General features: G+C 46.1%; 1 protein-coding gene across 1 annotated transcript in view; it reads left to right on the top strand.

Moving 5' to 3' along the window:
• Positions 1-505: 505 nt before the first annotated feature.
• The window catches only part of EDAR (ectodysplasin A receptor), a 71153-nt gene continuing 65088 nt past the window's right edge, over positions 506-6570 (top strand). Inside the window, exon 1 of the mRNA XM_032100459.1 lies at positions 506-1302. The gene's annotated coding sequence lies outside the window, so the exon portion shown is untranslated. The remainder of the gene's footprint in view (positions 1303-6570) is intronic.

The following is a 6570-nucleotide window of genomic DNA, read 5'->3' as shown; positions in this document are numbered from 1 at the left end:
AGAATTTTCAACCCTTAGAAAGCAGAACTGTATAAGAATATTTCTATTTTGCTTGGGAAGAAAAGAATCGGTAGTTCAGAAAGGTAGCTATGACATTCTCAATTTGAAAACCATCTAGGTTATTCTTCAGAATTTTCTAGAAGCAGCAGAGAGCTGTGTGTGCTCCTGGGGAAGCAGTAATTCTTGATGTCGCCCATGCTGTCCCTTCCTGGTAAGAATCCTGTGGGAAGTCCAGAGAGTCCCCAAAACTGCAATTGAAAAGTAGGAAAGTGAGGTGGGCTTCAGATGAGCCACCCCAAATTGTCTGGACATCAGGTATTTCTCAGAATAGTTTCATTTTGCCTTAACAACATTCGCTAAACTGAACCAGTTCACTCATCAAACTTCTCTCTCATTTCTTCTGCTCTCAGGAGCTCCCCAGAAGCATTCCCCTGCTCCGCATCCCAGACTCTGGCTCCCCTTCTCCCAGCCAAACCAGATAAAACCTTCTCCTGTTCACCAGCCAGCTCCGAGCTCGTCGGTAGCGGGCACGGATGCGGGACTCCTCCTCATCCTGCGGGGCTCCTCTAGGTGGGGCAGGCGAGTTTTCGCAGAGAGTGGAGCCCGCTCCGGCGCCCGCGGCTCTGCCGAACTTCCCAGCGGACAGCGAGGGGAAGGAGAAGTTGCGAGGGGAGCGCGGGGCCGTGGGCTGACGGCTCCGAGGTCTTTGCGCTCACTGGGACCCAGCTGGGGACATTCATGACAAACTCTGCGAGTGGAGGAGACGCGCGCTGGCACGTGTGAGAGCCCGAGCGAGCGGGACCCCGCGCCCTGTGCCCGACGGAGCAGCTCCGGGTATCCCGCTCTCCGTGCCCGCCGGAGCGGCTGCGGGTATCCCGCTCCCTCTGCCCGCCGGAGCAGCCGCGGGTATCCCGCTCCCTCTGCCCGCCGGAGCGGCTGCGGGTATCCCGCTCTCCGTGCCCGCCGGAGCAGCTGCGGGTATCCCGCTCTCCGTGCCCGCCGGAGCGGCTGCGGATATCCCGCTCTCCGTGCCCGCCGGAGCGGCTGCGGGTATCCCGCTCCCTGTGCCCGACGGAGCAGCTCCGGGTATCCCGCTCCCTGTGCCCGACGGAGCAGCTCCGGGTATCCCGCTCTCCGTGCCCGACGGAGCAGCTCCGGGTATCCCGCTCTCCGTGCCCGCCGGAGCAGCTGCGGGTATCCCGCTCTCTGTGCCCGACGGAGCAGCTCCGGGTATCCCGCTCTCTGTGCCCGACGGAGCAGCCCTTCTCCGGGCTTCGGAGGCCGTGAGCCCGTCTGTGCAAGGTAGGCTCCCGTCGCGCGTATCGGCTGCCTTTCCCCAGAGCCAACGTGCCTCTGGTACGGGATCCGCTCTGTCATGGGGATGTCAGCGAGGGCTGTGGCTGGAAATCTTGTTGGCTTTAGGCTTCGTTTGAAAGAGATCTACCGTCCAGTAAGTTTCTCTGCTCTTGGCATAGGACTAGAGAACTGCTTTTTCCTTTGAAAGCTAGAAAGTAGCTACAGTTCCTGGTAGTACCTTTGGTTAGAAGTTAAAGTTTCTTCACAGAGCATGTGTTGTAGACTTTTTTATTACTAGAAGTACTGATGGTCTTACTGGTTCCTAAACTCTAGAGGATTTAGTGGGGTTTTTATTTCAGTAGAAGTATATGTTTCTCCAGAGGATAGTGGAACTGCTCTTTCGGGTTTTATGTTAACATTGCAAAGTAATTTGCCTGTACTTTTTACACTGCTACTAGACTTTTGAAATCCCAACCACCTCTGTAAAATATCACAATAGTGATACTGTTGTGGCTGACTGCATACACATGTGAATACATGTTCATAGCATGCTGATTTTTATTTTCCCTGCTTCCACAATCTCTCTGTAAAAGGGTTCTGTGAGACTGAGGTCCAGAGATGAAAGCAGGCTGCTGCCCACAGAGAAGTACCTGGGCAGACTGGTATTGCACACCTGCTCCAAGCACAGTACTCTGTAGCCGTGTGTGGTGCCAAAGTAGCTTTCAAAGGGAGCAGAGAGCTCAGCTGGGACTGCAGAACCTGCTCCAATGGTGAAGTGATGTGTGTGAACCTTGCACGACTATGAACGATTGTCATTGGTACTGAGCTGGGTGGTTTTAGCTGCTGCTGCTGCCATGGCTACAGCACTGACACTGCGTATTAGAAAAAGTGTGGCTAGACACTGGTATGCCTAAGAGAAAAGGTGTTTTCATTTTTGCAACCAGTGAAGCTGTAGATACTATATGAAGGGGCAATGGATGGCACTTTGGATCTGTCCCCCATGGCATGAGAGGTGAGGTCCTCATCAATAGTACAACAGTGCCAAGAGCTTAGTGACAACCACCTCCTTGGAGTACCACCCCAAACCTCTCTACATGCCTCAAACTACAAGGAAATCTTTCACACCTGTGGCTGCTGTTCATTTGAGTAGACAAGGCCAGTGGCCACTGCTGCCACTCCTCTACAGCAGAGGTGGGTGTTGATGTTGTATACTGCAGTTTTCAGTGATAGGTCTTGAAATGTTTTCGGAAAGTGGTGGAAATCTCTGGCAGCTCTATGGGAAAAATTGTGAGAGATTGGAAATTTTAAAAGGAAATTAATGTGTCTGTGCAAAGTAGGGTCAAATCCCATGACTATTATCAGGATTACTTGGTTCTTGTTCTTCTCTCTCAGAAATGTCTAAGTTGTACAAAGTGAAAAGAAAGGAAGTTTGGGTATCCTATACTGAAAAGTAATACTGATAAGAAATTAATTGTGAAAATAAAAAAGACAAGAACTGTCAAATAAAGGAAATATATTCACCAGCAGCAAGTTTGGTTTCATACCACTCAGTGGGAACAATTCCACCTTCAGGTAAGCTCCTGTGAACCCATTTTTCACTGGAGATGATTGACAATGGTGAAACTGTTACCAGAGCTTAGCCCAGCTCTTTTGGTTGGCAGGGCACAGTATAGCTGTGTTCAGTTTGCAATAATGTAGTCTGACCACAAGAAAGAGCTCAGATGAGAATGTGCCCAGAAAAAGCCAGCAGGCTTTTTTTTTTTTTTTTTTAGTACGTAGATAGCTTTTGCAGAAAACCACTGGCATAAATAGGCTGATTTTTCTCTATTGCAGCTAGATGGAAAACATGTGATGTTTTAATTTTTCACTTAAGATCGTGAGATGGTCATTCTCAAGGCATTATACTGAACTGTATGCCATGGAAATCATCTCATTGAAAGTGTTGAACTGAATGCAGTTTTACCATAGGGCTGTTAAGAATTCCTCTGAGAATGACTTCACATCAAACATTTCAACTTTATGTGTAAAGGTGACACTTCTTGGAGGACTGAAATATTTTAACAGAATCTAAAGTTTCTAACAGAACCCATATAGCTGTGCTAGATAAATGGTCCAAGTCTCAAGAAATAGCAGCATAAGCTTTTGAAGATTAGATTAAGATAATGTTTTTCTCATGTTGTCATCAGTGGAGGAATTCCCCTCTAATATCCTCAACAGAGTTGTTTCCATGCTAGGATGGAGCTGGGTATCAGATCGTATCTATGCTACTTCTCTTTTCAGCTAAAAGGTAGATAAATTGCAACGTGAGCTACTGCCTATAGCAGAATAACCAGAGAGGTGCCGGCATGGCCCCACCCTGCATGAGTCATTGAGGCAAAGCTGAATGTAGATCAGCCTTTCCATTCACTCCTGTAAAATGTATCTCATTTCTCCCTCTGATTACTCTGAAACCAGGCCTTTACTGCCTTGTGGATCCCTCCTGGCTCTTGAGACCCAGCATATATTTTATGATGCAATAGGAGATAGCAGGTACCCCTTTTTACCCAATAGGTCCTGAAGCAGCTGCTCTTGTGGCAGAAAACCCTTCTTTCCTAACATGTAGAAAAGTTCTGGCTGGTGTGTCAATAGGTCAGGGAGATATTTGCAAAACCAGAGACACTTTTTTGCCATGTATATTCCAAGAAGGTAAGTTCCTGTAAAGAATTAGATATTACTGAACAAAGATAGAATTGTGGTATGTGAGACTGTCCCCCTTGGCAAGTATAACCTGAGCCAATGGTCACCTTATGGACGAAATGTTTGACTGTACTCTTCCCAGAAAACTAAGAACCTTCATATGGCGAAGACTAGACCATACAAATATTATTTGGAGGCCAAGTAACTTGCTATTCCTTTGTTTGATTTATCACCCATCCAATTCTATTACAAATGGATGAGATTCTGGGCCCATGCAGCCAATGGCAGAACTCCCACAAGGGTGGTGTGCCCAGCTCTTGCTGGCTCTTTGGCAATATTCAGTGATCAGACACTGTTTCCTGAATCATATTAACTTTGCACACATTTCTTCTGACTTGACGTAGATCAGCTTTTTCAGTTTCTTCCCACTGGGGAAATCAGAACAAAAGTAGAGAGGAAGTTATTTTCAAATTCAGAAGGAGTCCATTAGAAACAAAAGAATAAAAGATAAACAAAGACTACTTAAAAAGCATTATCTGCTATTGTCTTATGAAGAAGTTAAAGCTTTGCCAGTGGATTTTCAAATCTCTGTGGAGATGGAGTCAGGGCCACATCGTCCTGATCTGACGCTAGCGAGTGCTAGTTTTGAAATGTCAGAAGTGTCATTCTGTGAAGTTAAGCCACAATGCTTGAATTGAATCACCCACCATGAATCTAGCAACAGGATTTACATTGCCACATTACCATAATATCTGACCAGCTGCAGTGCAAAATCAATAGCTAAGTCCCTGGTGGATTTCATAGAGTTTCTGGCATTTATTCTTTTTCAGACTCTGTTCTGCAGAACTGAGATTTTATTATTTGGTGCCTTAAATTCTTCCTGTTTCCTTTTTGGGAGGAGATGACTGGTAAGAGCTTATGTGGCAGAAGGGACTGCCAGAGCTGTGTAAGTTTTATAGCAGAAAGACTTTTTGAGAAGGTTGATGTTGTCCCATTCCCTGTCCCGCACGAACCTCTCCAGCAGTTGATGGTATCTCAGCTGATCCTTGCCTCACTTGCTGTGCACAGGAAGCTAGGAGGGTCTCAATGACCTCAATGACCTGACTATCCAGGGGCCTGCTCTGATAATAAAAATGTGTGCGGTATACTGTGTTTTGAGAATGTTATTTTCATTCACTCAGTGGCTATGGGTGAATTGAGGAGAAAAAGCAAAAGAGTTCAGAAAACTTAGTTTGACTATACTTGGAGCATGCTGAGAGGTTGATGGACCTGAGAACCTTTTGATCTTAAAGGCTAAGATCAACCTAGTTGCTAGCCTTTGGCATCCAGCTCTTCCTAACCAATCTTCAGTGAGATACTTGCTTCCCTACTGGAGCCTGGCACAGAAAGATACATGAGTTCCAGTGTCTTGCTGTCTCTGTCTGCTCTGTGCAAGTGCTGATGAATGCACATACCCTGATCATGTTAATGAGCCTCTGGTTCTTTGGCCTTTACCGCCAGGAAGGATATGGTGCTGCAAAACTTAGCTGCATCCAGGTCCAAGCCAGCTCTTGGGTAAGAAGGAACGCTGGAAAGATTCAGTCTTTTCCCTACCTCCCCTGGAGGCTGTGTTGCATATGAAGACTAGGCTTTATCCTCTGTATCCCCAGCAGTGTAACAGGCTGGGGACCAAAGCAGAAACATATGGCCAAATAATGAGAGAGCTTTAATTCTGACAGCGCATCCATCTCTTCCTTTGGATATATCACAAACAAAAACTACTGAAGTGCCAGTTAAGCAGCATACAATCATCTACAGATTGAGTATCAGATTTTTACATTTCATTTGAAGCAAGAACCATTTTAATAGTTCAGGATTAGATATTTGTTATTATCCAGGCTAGAAGGATGCATTCCTAGGACATGCTCCATTTTTCTTTTGGAACTCTTTATACACTCCACCGCTTGGGAGAAGGACCAGGGAGGGAAAAAGATCTTTACAGTAACAGCTGATAAATTAAGGCTTTCTAGAACTTGGCTTCTGTCACTCAAAAGAAGAAGACTAAAAGACCCTGTGTGTCTATATCACACATCTTGGAAGAGAAACACTGGGACTGTAAAAATATGAGGAACAGATGATATCAAAGGCTAAAAGAGGCAGTCTGTTGAAATACCTGGTGCTGGTTTATAGCCTGCTCTAGTTAGGAGCTACGAAACAGACGGCATCCTCAAACATGGGACTTCAATTTGCCTCATATAACAACGCAAAACTTGAAATTATCATCATTAAACAACATTTGTCTTCCTATTGGAGTCCACAAAAAACAAAAAGGCTGGGGACATGTTCTCTTTTTGTCACTTGGGATTTTGCCATTTCTTCTCTTGGTGGGTAGTTGGTGACAACGTGTCCCCTGAGTTAGACACATTTGTATTTACAAAAATAGGAAAGAATGATCTGTGGGCTGCCACCCATCCAGTGGTACATGACAGGGGGGGCCAAGCACAGCAGCAGCACCTTCAACTGGCCACCCCATTTCTTTCTGAGTGTTTACCACCTGCACAGCAGGCATGGCTCAATGGCTTGTGGGCTCACCTCCAAGCCACGGAAGTTTATGGGCTG

Source organism: Corvus moneduloides, chromosome 2 (assembly GCF_009650955.1).
Source record: "Corvus moneduloides isolate bCorMon1 chromosome 2, bCorMon1.pri, whole genome shotgun sequence".
NCBI classification, from domain to species: domain Eukaryota; kingdom Metazoa; phylum Chordata; class Aves; order Passeriformes; family Corvidae; genus Corvus; species Corvus moneduloides.
This window is presented reverse-complemented; position numbering and strand designations above follow the sequence as displayed.